Source organism: Triticum urartu, chromosome 3, assembly GCF_003073215.2.
Source record: "Triticum urartu cultivar G1812 chromosome 3, Tu2.1, whole genome shotgun sequence".
Classification (NCBI taxonomy): domain Eukaryota; kingdom Viridiplantae; phylum Streptophyta; class Magnoliopsida; order Poales; family Poaceae; genus Triticum; species Triticum urartu.
The window spans coordinates 650,758,643-650,774,229 of record NC_053024.1 but is presented as its reverse complement, the minus strand read 5'-3'; the positions used below and the strand labels follow the sequence as shown (position 1 = coordinate 650,774,229).

Here is a 15,587-nt window from a genome sequence, read left to right as displayed (position 1 = left end):
CTCAAGCAACCTAACACCCTTGAACAAAATGCTCGCTGCACTTTCCAAAAAAATAGTATGCGCTCTCCAAAAATCCTCTGTGGAACCCCGCGTTTACCCCACGCCGCACACAGCAAGTGGGGTAGGAATCTCACCGGCAGGAATTGGATCGCCGACTGCCACAGAAGCAACCGCGGCCCCTACCTCGATTCGCCGTGGAAGAAGCAGAGTTGCCCGCGATTCCGCCTCGATTCACCTAAGGGGGAAGAGATGGGGGAGCCAGAAACGAAGGAGTGGCGGAGTGGGGCGAAGTGGGAGCCATTGCAGAATCAACGCGCGCAGTTGGGGGAGAAGAGGAGAGGGGATCGTGTGCGAGAGGCCGCGACGATTGGAGAAGAAACCGGCACGGGCCCACTTGCCATACACACATTACGTAAACGGCTATGAACGCGCGGGGCCATCGTGGTTTGACTTATCGCACGGGGAACCCTGTGCGTACCATCCAAATTGGACGGGACCCACTTCATTCGGATCTAATAACAAAATCAGAACGTTTGGAAAATACAAATTTCGCTTAAAATTTAAACCATGCATCAATAAAATACGGTAACACACATTCCACATGTATAATGATTGAGCTGTTGGGCCAATCGTATCTGAACACCTATCCCAGGTTCTGAAAATTCAGGCTAGCCCTGAAACGACGAGAAGTCTATGTCATGTCGCCAGCGTCCTCTACCCTCCTTCCGTAAGACAAACCCTGTTCCAAAGCTTCAAGGTTGCAATTTAAGAAGCCATGCACCAACTCTCTGGCCGTTCCTCTTGGAAGCAACATGGAAAACATCCTGGGACCCTTCTGAGCTCGAGCGGATAAATCAACCCCAGGGCTGCATATGCATAATCCATCACTTTAAAGACATGAAGCTAGCTATCTTTGACGCTCATACTTCCAGCAACTTTCCCAGCTTCTTTCCGCTGTGTCTGCGCCTGAACGTTGTACTGCTTTTGCAGCTCCAGGAGCCTCTCAAGGAGTTCTTGGAACGAAGGGCGGCGTTGTGGGTCACTGCTCACAAAAAAGGATAATCATTTCATGGGATCGGGAATAGGTTATTTAGTACATGAGTTGTGGGTCACTGCTCACAAAAAAGGATAATCATTTCATGGGATCGGGAATAGGTTATTTAGTACTGGCATGAAGTCTGGTATGTACCTGTCCCAACAACTCTGGATCATCGATGCCCACTGAGGATCCACATCCCTTGGAATTTCCAGTCTGTGATCCATGAAACCTACGGCTCTGATGACCTGCAACATAGGGGCCGCAAAGCTTGTATTATTATGTCAAAATAAAACGAAGCTAAAAAGAAACCAAGTTTTCTTAAACTGCAATGATTGTGTGATTTCGCTTCTTGGAAAAGATCCACCATTCACCAGTAAGCTAGCATTTTTCAAGAATTCTTTTTGGCTCTAAGACGCCACAAAAAGGGATCAACAGAAAAATCATCTACGTATCTAGCATGAACCACACTGAAAGGAGACTGGATGAATTATACGAAGCAAAGAAACATTAAAGTTTGTTACTATGACGCTGTATCTAAGTAGATTACAGTGTACATTACGGTGTGCAATTTGGTTGCCAACTTGCCACCAAATGTTGATAAAAGAAATCAAATTAACAGCTAACCAATATGCATAGAAAAAATGTACCTGCATTGTATTGTGAGTATCCCAGGGAATCTTCTAAGTAACAAGCTCCCACAGGACTACTCCATAACTGAATACATCAGACCTAAACTTAATAAAAAGGAAGAAATGGTTAATAATCCGTAGATAACAAAAACATAGGTTGTTCAAGAATTTCCAAAGCTGAGCTTACTTTTCATTTGAAGGTTCACTCCGTAGCACCTCTGGAGCCATCCACTGCGGCTGGACGTGGAAACGAAGTTATCAGGTAGTACTAGTTTAAAGTTTATGACAATTTTGTCAGTCTGGAGAATCCATGTCAAAAGTTAAGTTCACTGATACTTACTGTTCCTTTTCCAGTTTTTGTTGTCAGAAATGTTTCGAGTTTCAGACGTGAAAGACCAAAGTCTGCAACCTAATAGAAACAAGTGAGATGAGACAACATAAAGTATGCAGACCAAAGTTTCATGCTAACCTTTACAGTCCAATTCTTATCAACCAGCAGGTTTGGCGATTTCAAATCACGGTGCACAATAGTGGGGATGGAAGTGTGAAGATAGTTCATGCCCCTTGCCTGCAACAATATTAATTCTTCTTCTAAGAATCCACATGGAAAAATGTGTAATCGACAAAGAAAATATCAAGTAGCTTCTATCTCGATGGGTTAAGAGGATTAAGGTTACAATATTGCACATCATGATCACATGAATCACTATTGAATTTTGCTGATATAATCTTCAGTTATAATAGTAACATAATGTGTGATATAGCACAAGATACAGTATATTAGATGGCAGGTACATGATATCACCTATTTTCCGTATCATTCTTCCATATACTTAAGCTACAAATATGGCTTAGCCTACATGCAGTTTAACTTCGCTTTTAGGCAATTGCAAAAAATAATTCTGTATCTATTCAAAACATCTCTTGAGATCTTCAAATGAAGAATGTTTATCCAGTTCTTCTGTTACATGTTCATTTCTCAAAAAGTTCCATGTAGTATATTTGGCTGGACATTTCCTGATTCCTTAACCAGCTGTTAAAAGAAAATACACTCACAATGTCTATAGCCATGTTAACTCTCCGTCTTGGATCCATCTTGCCAATGTTAGTTCGGAGCAACCGGAACAAACTCCCGCTGCATTATGGGGCTTGGAAGTGTTATACAGAATAAGTAAAACAAAATGAGCTCTTGTGAGATTATAAATTCTACACAACTACCAAAGAATGCCAAAACTATATTTCCAATAGCAAGAATAGTTTAAAACCTATGGAAAAGAAAAACAACTCCACCTAGAATAAAATCAATGCATGGTATGTCAGAAGTGCTTTTAGTATCAACCGAAAAGAACCGGGGGCATTAGCACTCCCAACTTTGTGAACAAGAGGGAAGTATAAAAGACGGGTGGTTGCTTACAGAACCATGCGTGCCAGCCGTTGAGCTACCCATCAGTCCTTAGAAATGTTCTTACTAGTATCTATGAGAAACACGTGTAGGAAGATATACAACATACTGTGGGAGAAATTCAGTAACAATACAAAGTCGTTGCTGCGACAGAACTGCACCCATGAAAAGTATTATATTGGGATGTCGTAGTTTCTTCATACCTACACATTTGAAGGATATAAATATAGTCATGGCCACAAAATATGGAAAAGGGATCACAGGATTTAAAATTGTCGATGTAATGCTAATTGACCCACACACAAAATCAACAAAAGTGAAGATTTGTCAACACCATATGTTTTCTTCATATTTATCCACATGGTTATATTAATAAAGGATAGCGAAACTAGTAACAGTAGGTTCTGTGAACATCATGGAGTGTCAGAGTTTAGTCGCAATCTTGCATTTAGTTTCTGTAGTGGAGTGTCTGTCTCAATAACACAGTAGATATCATGTAGTTTCATTGCCATTATACCCAAATTCTAGAGCAATTATATGTAGATATAGATGCCCACCTCTTGTCTGAAGGTATTTATCATTTCTTCTGAATATTCCTGCTTGGAGAATACTTTAGCTGCCACGTCCTACAGGAACATGGATAGATACTGAAAATTTATGGTTAAGATGTAAAAATCCATTCATTACCATGCAACAGAAACGATATACCAACTTACCGAGCCATGCCACAGAGCATGATACACTGTTCCGCAACAACCTGTATGCATCGAACGTCAAAATAGCACAAACTAGCCTGTTTGTTACAAGAAAAAGGACAATACCAGATTGCATACAACAGTCTAACAATAGGGATATCATTGTTAATCCTGTGTGATCATCTACATGGACTTTCAGGAGTAAACAAGTACTCCCTCCGTTCCGAATTACTTGTCGCAGGTATGGATGTATGTAGATGTATTTTAGTTCTAGATACATCCATTTTTATGACGAGTAATTTGGAACGGAGGGAGTAAATGCATAACCATATGAACAAAAATGTCATCACTGTTGTGGAGGCGTATCACTTGCAACTTAGGATCTCAGAATAGACATTCATGCCACCAGGGACTAATGTAAAATCATGAAATTAACTGAACTATTATGATTAATGAAGATTAGAAGAAACATAACTGATCTGGATTATGCCAACGATAAGAGGAGAATACACAAGCTTTTATTAAGAAGCATGAAGAGCAAGGAATTTTACTGACAAATAACTGATCTGGACTATGCCTATGAGCTATTAAGATGCATGCATAGTGTGAATTACTGACAAAGAACAAACAGCTCAAGTAGTTCTTACGATTACAAGCTATGCCTATGCCTAGTACTAAATTGTTTGAGGTACTCCCTCCGTTCGGAATTACTTGTCGCAGAAATGGATGTATCTAGATGTATTTTAGTTCTAGATACATCCATATCCAAGACAAGTAATTCCGAACGGAGGGAGTACATGTTAACAAGAGATCTGAGTGCCTACAGATGGAGTAATTGCAAAGTGAAAAGTAACTACCTTGACCTACTTGTTCTCCGATTACTAGGTCTTCCCAGAGAATCTCATAATCTGAGCAGTCTGCTTCATAATCTACTGTCTCAATACTGCTGCTGTTAGTACTCCCAGTGCTGCTCATGCTACTCATGCTGTTTATGTTGAAATCCCACCAGGAACCTGAGACCTCATATTTGCTAGCCAAAGTGTATTCGCTGTTTTGGCAGTCTGGAATTATGAAAGGCTCTAGAACTGCAACTCTCTGATGATTCTGGTCATTCTCTTGCTTATCATGCAACTGTATTGAGTTCATGTTATTCTTTCCGGAACCCTCATCAACTTCATGTCCTTTCCAAGGGCATATGCCCTTCTTCGCCAATAATGCCTCAGCCTTTGCATTAAATATCTTGTGAAACCCTACTTTTCCCTCTCCTGAATCATCACTACTTATTTTGCACGACTTGTCAACAAAGACACGATGCATTACATCCCCACTAGGGGTGTTTTCTTCACTTATTGCCAACTCGGCTTGGAGATCAAGTGCAGAATACTGGCCCTCACAGTCACTACCATATTGTTTATCGCCATTCTGACATGTCCTTATCCGAGAACGGACTCTACTTGTCACACTGGTAACCTGTGTTGTTATTCCAACACCGAGAAAAGAATACACTAAGAAATCAATGAAGAATAAATACCAGAAAGAGTAAGTTTCCATTGAAATTAAACAGCATTATCATATCTTCTGTTATTCAGCAATGCAACTTACCAAAGTTACTATCTTGGAGGTGGTAGTAGATCGAACAGGTTGCTGTGAGTGAAGAGAACGTTCGTTTAGTGAATCACTTTTAGGCCGGTTGTTAGCATGAAATTGGGACTTTCTGGTACTTGGGTAGGATTTCGCTGAGCCTGAGGGACTAAATATCTCCTCTAATGTCCGTACATCAAGCGAGAGACCAATGAGGCCCACCAAGCTACCATCATCATCGTATAAAGGGCTGTTATGGATTAAAATAAGAAACCTCTCACCTGACTTGTTCTTAACAGGAAACTTCCCTCTCCAACACTTCCCCGTAAATATTTTCTGGATGACAATTTGTGCTGCATCATAGTCAGCGGGATGAACGATTAATTCAACGGCATTCCGGCCAATTGCTTCTGATGCAGAATAGCCAAACATATGCTCAGAATACCGGCTCCTAGATTACAGAACAAAAAGGAAGAATTTGGTAAAACATGCATACACAGAAACTAGCAGAGTCAATTGTGAGTAGGAATGCCTACTACATAAGAATTGGATCTATACTAATTACATGCATCAGATATGCTATGTATTTTAATAAAAAAGTGAAATGCACTTTGTACTAAGTAAATTGCTAGTTCTGTCACTTTTGCAAAAGTTTTCACTTTGCCCTAGGCGGCTTCGATATATTGCACTTTGCACCAGGAATACTATAGACACGAATACAGAAGTTCTCATTTTGATTGTACTATGCAACGAAATATATCTGTAATTTTTGGTTGAAAAATATCAATATTGGAGACCTTCATGAAATACGAGTATATGCTCCTTTAAAGATGGGTGTGGCTAGATCTCAGTCGACTGAGATTTAACCAAGTCTAAGTCAAGTGATATAACATATAAAAAGAAAGAAAAAATAAAAATATTTTTTGCACGGATCTCCACATAAGATCCCACGAATATAGCATCGACTGATTTAGCAATCCCATTTAAAGATACGTGCACAATTTTTAACCAAAAAATGGTTCTTTTACCAAACTTTATAGGCATATACGTCATTCCATAATACACTTGTATATATTTTCCTTAGATTTTTGGAACTCTTTGTATGCGTGTTTGAAGAGACCTGGTGCGTAGTTATTGTACTCAACCAGCTGGTACAGAGCGGAAACTTCTGCAAAACCTGGTGCAAAATGACACAGTGGCAATCTACTCACAAAATAGCAAGGGCTCAAGATTAAAAAAGAGCGATCATTTTCACTAGATGTTCCTTCTTAAATCTCATATCTCACATTAAACAGCTTACCAGAAACCAGCATAACTTCGCCAACAATCGTTTAAGGCTTTCCAAATTGAAATCAGATAAAAAAACTATAAGAAATATTATGTACAGAGACTATTAATGGTTGATAAAAACCACCATCAAAACAGATGTTCACGAAATATGCCGCATTGAAAGATTGTTGACCATTTTATTCCAAGTACTGCTAGCCTTTCCTGTTCTGGGAGGGGGAAGCTGGTTTGTTTGGTTTCTGTAGTTTTGTTTGGCTGCGGCTTGTTTTTTTTTTTTTTTTTTACTTTTTGTATCTTTGTAGTACTGGTGATGGCGGTTTCTTTATTGGAAATCGACGAGGAGGCTCGTTGCTTCAAAAAAAAATATTCCAAGTAACTGAGACATTGTAGACCTCTAAGGCAGACACGATGCTTCTACATTTGCTAAAGGAAAATCAGGGGATCAAGTTTGCTTACTAACATGTGTAACATAAAATATTTCTTGAATGATATCATGGTGAAACAGCCAGAGAAAAACATTCTGCTGATACCTCCCTTCAGTGCTTGAACTAACCTAACCAAGTTCATGTATGCACGGTGAGTTGATCACAAGAAGCAACCAAAAAATATCCCATTGGTTTACTTCCAAAGTCACTGTCAGCGCAACAAAACACCGTAGCGTCATCACTTGAACAAGCTAGAGACTGCACTCATGCAAGGGCAGTTCAATACAACCCAAAGGGGGAAAGGGCGTACTAGGTAGCAAAGATTGCATAATCAACTAAGCAAAAGCCCCATGTCTGAACTTCGATCGCCGCGCCATCTAAAAAGACAAAAGGAAATCTATGAATAGCGCTAGTCCAGCATTTCGTCGAGCACCTGGTGAGCAATGAGCACACACAGCCGAAATAAGATAGGCAAGGGGACCTCACCAGTACAGGAACCTCCCGTCGGGAGCAATGACGTGCACGGCCTGCCCCAGCGACTGCAGTATCCAGTTGCAGTGCCTGTCGGGCAACCTGCCGCGGGCGGCGACCTGCCACGACGACGAGAGCCGCGCGCGGCGCCGGGCCGCGGACTGCGCGCCGCGGGGACGGTCCGCCGGCATGAGCCTGCCTACCTCCCGCTTGAGCTCGGCGTGCCCCTCCTCCAGCACCCGTAGCTTCTTCAGCAGCGCGTCCGCCTCCATGGCGGGCGCCGATGCCACTGACGGATGGAACGGCAATGGCCCGCCATTTTACTCCGAGATGTCGGCATGTCGCCGATTAAACAAGTCGATCGGAAGGGAAGATCTGGCCAAACGGCTTTGCTCATGCCTGACATAATCAGTGGGCAAAGCGCAGCTCTGCTGTACACCTCTCCTCACTGTTCCGCTTTGCTGAGATTCTCCTCTTCCGTTCCAAGTTTTCCTCCCATTCCCGGCCATGCTTTCGCGCGCTTTCTCCTCCTCCTCCTCTCTCTCTCTCTCTCTCTCTCTCTCTCTCTCTCTCTCTCTCTGTACGCGTCCTTCAAATCAGCTAGCTTCCGGCCGGCGCCAGGACTCATCTCTTTTTTAAAACACTAATTACGATGTAGATGTACGCGCGTACACTCACACCACCACAAATACAACGCTTACGAAAGACCAGGTCAAAGTTGTGAAGCTTGAAGATCAAGGAAGGGATCACATGTGTCTCACTATTACTCCCTCCGTTCCTAAATAGTCCTTCCGTTCCAAATTACTTGTCGCAGGTATGGATGTATCTAGATGTATTTTAGTTCTAGATATATTCATTTCTACGACGAGTAATTTGGAACGGAATGAATATAAGTCTTTGTAGAAATTTCACTAAATAGACTACATACGGAACAAAATGAATGAATTTACACTTCAAATACATCTATATACATCCGTATATGGTTCATAGTACAATCTCTACAAAGACTTATATTTAGGAACGGAAGGAGTATAAAAATATCGCCTTCCATTAAAATAATATTCACATTACTGAGACAACAAAACGTCAAATCCAAGATTTGATCCCGTGGGCTGGGGTACCACACCACCATCCTCTGACCATCAAATAACTAATTTTTTTGCTCTCGCTCGAACGAGTAAATTGTATAAAACAACCACTTTGAGGGCTATATTTGCGAAAAACACTAGGATACAGAATCATTGCAGAAAGCACCACGTCTAGCGTAATTTTTTTTGCAAAAACCACTGACCGGCGGATCGGGCTGAGTTAAGTGAGTTTATGACAACTGGGGCCAGTTTTTCGCCTACGTGGTACCCCAGGCCGTCCCGATAGCCGGCAGACGGCGTTAGACGGCGCCGTTCGGTCCTAGCAGTCAAAAGCGCCAACTGTTACTCCTTCTCCACTCTGCTCGCTCGCTCTCTTCTCGCTCTCGCTCTCGCTCTATTCTTGGTCGCCGCACCTGTCGCCGCCGCGCCGCGCCGCCGCCTCAGCGCCATGGTGTCGTGGAGTGGTGGCTCGGATAGCAGCGAGCACACCAGGCAGTACATGAGCTCAGATTTCGACGATGGCACCATTAAAGTCAGTTCTCAGAGTTAGGGTTAGGGTTTGATATTTGGGAATTTCTGGAATGAGCTTCTTTTCAATCATTGGACCAAATCTCTGTCATTCCTTTGCACTCCAGGTTCCTGCTAGCACCGAAGACTCAGATTTCGAGGGCCCTGAGATAGATATGTATGTTTTGTGCCATGGACACGGTAAGGCAGCAGAAAGGCGTGTTGCTTTCGAAGGGATTCACACTGGCAGGAGGTTTCTTTGTTGTGCAGAGAAGGTATGGTTCCAGCTGAACTAATTGGAAGTTGTGGATTTACCAAACAGATATGCCATTTGTTTACCATGGATATGTACTGTGGAAGCAGTCATTGTATTATATTGTGAGATTAGGACAGTGGATGCAGTCATTGTTTACTGTGGAAGCAGGCATTGTATTATACTGTGAAGTTTGGACAGTGAATTCATTAATTGTTTACTCTGCCAGCATTGTTTAGTCTGGTTCTGGCAACATTGTTTAGTTAGGTCATTTTGTTAACTCTGTCAGGTTACCATATTTTAAGAGAGTAGATGCATGGGTTGGCAGATGATGTCTACTACACAACCTTCTTCTTGTAGACGTTGTTGGGCCTCCAAGTGCGGAGGTTTGTAGGACAGTAGCAAATTTCCCTCAAGTGGATGACCTAAGGTTTATCAATCCGTGGGAGGCATAGGATGAAGATGGTCTCTCTCAAGCAATCCTGCAACCAAAAAACAAAGAGTCTCTTGTGTCCCCAACACACCCAATACAATGGTAAATTGTATAGGTGCACTAGTTCGGCGAAGAGATGGTGATACAAGTGGTATATGGATGGTAGATAAAGGTTTTTGTAATCTGAAAATATAAAAGCAACAAGGTAACTAATGATAAAAGTGAGCGTAAACGGTATTGCAATGCGTTGAAACAAGGCCTAGGGTTCATACTTTCACTAGTGCAAGTTCCCTCAACACTAATAACATACTTGGATCACATAACTATCCCTCAACATGCAACAAAGAGTCACTCCAAAGTCACTAATAGCGGAGAACAAACAAAGAGATTATGGTAGGGTACGAAACCACCTCAAAGTTATTCTTTCCAATCAATCCGATGGGCTATTCATATAAGTGTCACAAACAGCCCTAGAGTTCGTACTAGAATGACACCTTAAGATACAAATCAACCAAAACCCTAATGTCACCTAGATACTCCAATGTCACCTCAAGTATCCGTGGGCATAATTATACGATATGCATCACACAATCTCAGATTCATCTATTCAACCAACACAAAGGACCTCAAAGAGTGCCCCAAAGTTTCTACCGGAGAATCACGACGAAAACGTGTGCCAACCCCTATGCATAGGTTCATGGGCGGAACCCGCAAGTTGATCACCAAAACATACATCAAGTTAATCACGTGATATCCCATTGTCACCATAGATACGCATGGCAAGATATACATCAAGTGTTCTCAAATCTTTAAAGACTCAATCCGATAAGATAACTTCAAAGGGGAAACTTTATCCATTACAAGAGAGTAGAGGGGGGAGAAAACATCATAGAATCCAAAATATAACACCAAAGCTTGCGATACATCAAGATCGTGCCAAATTAAGAACACGAGAGAGAGAGAGATCAAACACATAGCTACTGGTACATACCCTCAGCCCCGAGGGAGAACTACTCCCTCCTCGTCATGGAGAGCACCGGGATGATGAAGATGGCCACCGAAGAAGGATTGCCCCTTCCGGCAGGGTGCCGGAACGGGTCTAGATTGGTTTTCGATGGCTACGGAGGCTTCTGGCGGCGGAACTCCCGATCTAATCTCTGTTCTGGAAGTTTTAGGATACGTGGGTATATATGGGTGAAAGGAGTACGTCGGTGGACCGAAGGGGTGGCCACGAGGCAGGGGGCGCGCCCCTACCCTCGTGATCTCCTCCTTCATCTTCTGACGTAGGGTCCAAGTCTATCCGGTAGGTTTCCTTCCAAAAATAACTTCTCCAGTTGATTTCGTTCCGTTTCGACTCCGTTTGACATTCCTTTTCTTCGAAACACTGAAATAGGCATAAAATAGCAAATCTGGGATGGGCCTCTGGTCAATAGGTTAGTCCCAAAATAATATAAAAGTGGAAAATAAAGCCCAATATTGCCCAAAACAGTAGATAATATAGCATGGAGCAATCAAAAATTATAGATACGTTGGAGACATATCAAGCATCCCCAAGCTTAATTCCTGCTCGTCCTCGAGTAGGTAAATGATAAAAAAGATAATTTTTGATGTGGAATGCTAGTTGGCATAATTTCAATGTAATTCTTATTACTTGTGATATGAATATTCAGAGCCGAAAGATTCAAGACAAAAGTTCATATTGACATAAAAGTAATAATACTTCAAGCATACTAACTACGCAATTATGTCTTCTCAAAATAACATGGCCAAAGAAATCTATCCCTACAAAATCATATCGTCTGGCTATGCTCCATCTTCACCACACAAAATATTTAAATCATGCACAACCCCGATGACAAGCCAAGCAATTGTTTCATACTTTTGATGTTCTCAAACTTTTTCAATATTCACGCAATACATGAGCGTGAGCCATGGACATAGCACTATAGGTGGTTGTGGAGAAGACATAAAAGGGAGAAGATAGTCTCACATCGACTAGGCGTATCAACGGGCTATGGAGATGCCCATCAATAGATATCAATGTGAGTGAGTAGGGATTGCCATGCAACGGATGCACTAGAGCTATAAGTATATGAAAGCTCAACAAAAGAAACTAAGTGGGTGTGCATCCAACTTGCTTACTCACGAAAACCTAGGGCATTTTGAGGAAGCCCATCATTGGAATATACAAGTCAAGTTCTATAATGAAATATTCCCACTAGTATATGAAAGTGACAACATAGGAGACTCTCTATCATGAAGATCATGGTGCTACTTTGAAGCACAAGTGTGGTAAAAGGATAGTAGCATTGCCCCTTCTCTCTTTTTCTCTCATTTTTTTATTTTTTTATTTGGGCCTTCTCTTTTTTTATGGCCTCTTTTTTTATTTGGGCTTCTTTGGCCTCTTTTATTTATTTATTTTCGTCCGGAGTCTCATCCCGACTTATGGGGGAATCATAGTCTCCATCATCTTTTCCTCACTGGGACAATGCTCTAATGATGATGATCATCACACTTTTACTTTTCTTACAACTCAACAATTACAACTTGATACTTAGAACAAAATATGACTCTATATGAATGCCTCCGACGGTGTACCGGGATATGCAATGATGCATGAGTGACAAGTATGAAAGAATTATGAACGGTGGCTTTGCCACAAATACTATGTCAACTACATGACCATGCTAAGCAATATGACAATGATGGAGCGTGTCATAATAATGGAATGGTGGAAAGTTGCATGGCAATATATCTCGGAATGGCTATGGAAATGCCATAATAGGTAGGTATGGTGGCTGTATTGAGGAAGGTATATGGTAGGTGTATGATACCGGCGAAAAGTGCTCGGTATTAGAGAGGCTAGCAATGGTGGAAGGATGGGAAAAAGTGCATATAATCCATGGACTCAACATTAGTCATAAAGAACTCATATACTTATTGCAAAAATCTAGAAGTTATCAAAGCAAAGTATTACGCGCATGCTCCTAGGGGGATAGATTGGTAGGAAAAGACCATCATTTGTCCTCGACCGCCACTCATAAGGAAGACAATCAATAAATAAATCATGCTCCGACTTCATCACATAACGGTTCACCATACGTGCATGCTATGGGAATCACAAACTTTAACACAAGTATTTCTCAAATTCACAACTACTCAACTAGCATGACTCTAATATTACCATCCTCATATCTCAAAACAATCATCAAGTATCAAACTTCTCTTAGTATTCAACACACTCATAAGAGAATTTTATTATTCTTGAATACCTAGCATATTAGGATTTTAAGCAAATTACCATGCTATTAAGACTCTCAAAATAATCTAAGTGAAGCATGAGAGTTCATCTATTTATTCAAAATAAAACTACCACCATGCTCTAAAAGATATAAGTGAAGCACTAGAGCAAATGACATACTACTCCGAAGGATATAAGTGAAGATCAATGAGTAGTTGAATAATTATGCAACTATGTGAAGAATCTCTAACATTTAATAATTTCATATCTTGGTATTTTATTCAAACATCAAGCAAAGCAAAAGAAAATGAAATTCTAAGAGTAGCAAACATCATGTGAAGAAGCAAAAACTTAGGATCAACCGAAACTAACCGATAGTTGTTGAAGAAGAAAGGTGGGATGCCAACCGGGGCATCCCCAAACTTAGACGCTTGAGACTTCTTGAATATTACCTTGGGGTGCCTTGGGCATCCACAAGCTTAGGCTCTTGCCACTCCTTATTCCATAGTCCATCGAATCCTTACCCAAAACTTGAAAACTTCACAACACAAAACTTAACAGAAAACTCGTAAGCTCCGTTAGCGAAAGAAAACAAAACACCACTTCAAGATACTGTAATGAACTCATTATTTATTTATATTGGTGTTAACCCTACTGTATTCCAACTTCTCTATGGTTTGTAAACTATTTTACTAGCCATAGATTCATGAAAATAAGCAAACAACACACGAAAAACAGAATCTGTCGAAAACAGAACAGTCTGTAGTAATCTGGATCAAACGTATACTTCTGGAACTCATAAAATTCTCAAATAAATTTCTGGACCTGAGTAATTTATCTATTAATCATCTGCAAAAATAATTAACTAAATAGCACTCTCCAAATAAAAATGGCAGTAATTCTCGTGAACGCTAAAGTTTCTGTTTTTTACAGCATGATCAACAAGACTTTCCCCAAGTCTTCCCAAAGGTTCTACTTGGCACAAACACTAATTAAAAGCATAAAACCACATCTATACAGAGTCTAGATGAATTATTTATTACTAAACAGGAACAAAAATAAAGTTGGGTTGCCTCCCAACAAGCGATATCATTTAACGCCCCTAGCTAGGCATGATGATTTCAATGATGCTCACATAAAAGATAAGAATTGAAACATAAAGAGAGCCTCTTGAAAAATATGACTAGCACGTTTAAGCCTAACCCACTTCCTATGCATAGGGATTTTGTGAGCAAACAACTTATGGGAACAAGAATCAACTTGCATAGGAAGGTAAAACAAGCATAACTTCAAAACTTTAAGCACATAGAGAGGAAACTTGATATTATTGCAATTCCTACAAGCATATGTTCCTCCCTCATAATAATTTTCAGTAGCATCATGAATGAATTCAACAATATAACTAGCACCTAAAGCATTCTTTTCATGATCTACAAGCATAGAAAATTTACTACTCTCCACACAAGCAAAATTCTTCTCATTCGGAATAGTGGGAGTATCATAAGAGACTTGAATACTATAAATTGTTTCCACGTTAAAGGAGTAATGTTCAGAGAAAGGGTACTCATAATCATGACAAGTTTTATAAATATAATCATCACTACTCTTTATAGCATAAGTTTTATCACAATAATCATCATAAGTAGCAACTTTGTTCTCATCATAATCGATTGAAACCTCTTCCAAGATAGTGGATACATCACTAAATAAAGTCATGACCTCTCCAAATCCACTTTCATAAGATTCAACATACTCCAAAATAGTGGGATCATTACTTCCTAAAGTTGACACTCTTCCAAACCCACTTTCATCAATATAATCATCGTAAGTAGAAGGCATGCTATCATCATAACAACTTTGCATATCAAAACTTAAGAGGCTAAAAATATCATCGTTATTAAACATAGTGTTGGAAATATGCCCTAGAGGCAATAATAAAATGGTTATTATTATATTTCCTTGTTCATGATAATTGTTTATTGTTCATGCTATAATTGTGTTATCCGGAAATCGTAATACATGTGTGAATACATAGACCACAACACGTCCCTAGTGAACCTCTAGTTGACTAGCTCATTGATCAAAAGATAGTCATGGTTTCCTGACTATGGACATTGGATGTCATTGATAACAGGATCACATCATTAGGAGAATGATGTGATGGACAAGACCCAATCCTAAGCATAGCTCAAAGATCGTGTAGTTCGTTTGCTAGAGCTTTTCCGAATGTCAAGTATCATTTCCTTAGACCATGAGATTGTGCAACTCCCGGATACCGTAGGAGTACTTTGGGTGTGCCAAACGTCACAACGTAACTGGGTGACTATAAAGGTGCACTATGGGTATCTCCAAAAGTGTCTGTTGGGTTGGCACGAATCGAGACTGGGATTTGTCACTCCGTATGATGGAGAGGTATCTCTGGGCCCACTCGGTAATGCATCATCATAATGAGCTCAATGTGACCAAGTGGTTGATCACGGGATCATGCATTACGGTACGAGTAAAGTGACTTGCCGGTAACGAGATTGAACGAGGT

The 15,587-nt window shown here is 40.6% G+C and overlaps 1 pseudogene; it reads right to left on the bottom strand.

Moving 5' to 3' along the window:
* Positions 1 to 538: 538 nt before the first annotated feature.
* LOC125545706 lies at positions 539 to 8,126 on the bottom strand (annotated as a pseudogene).
* Between the last annotated feature and the right edge of the window lie 7,461 nt (positions 8,127 to 15,587).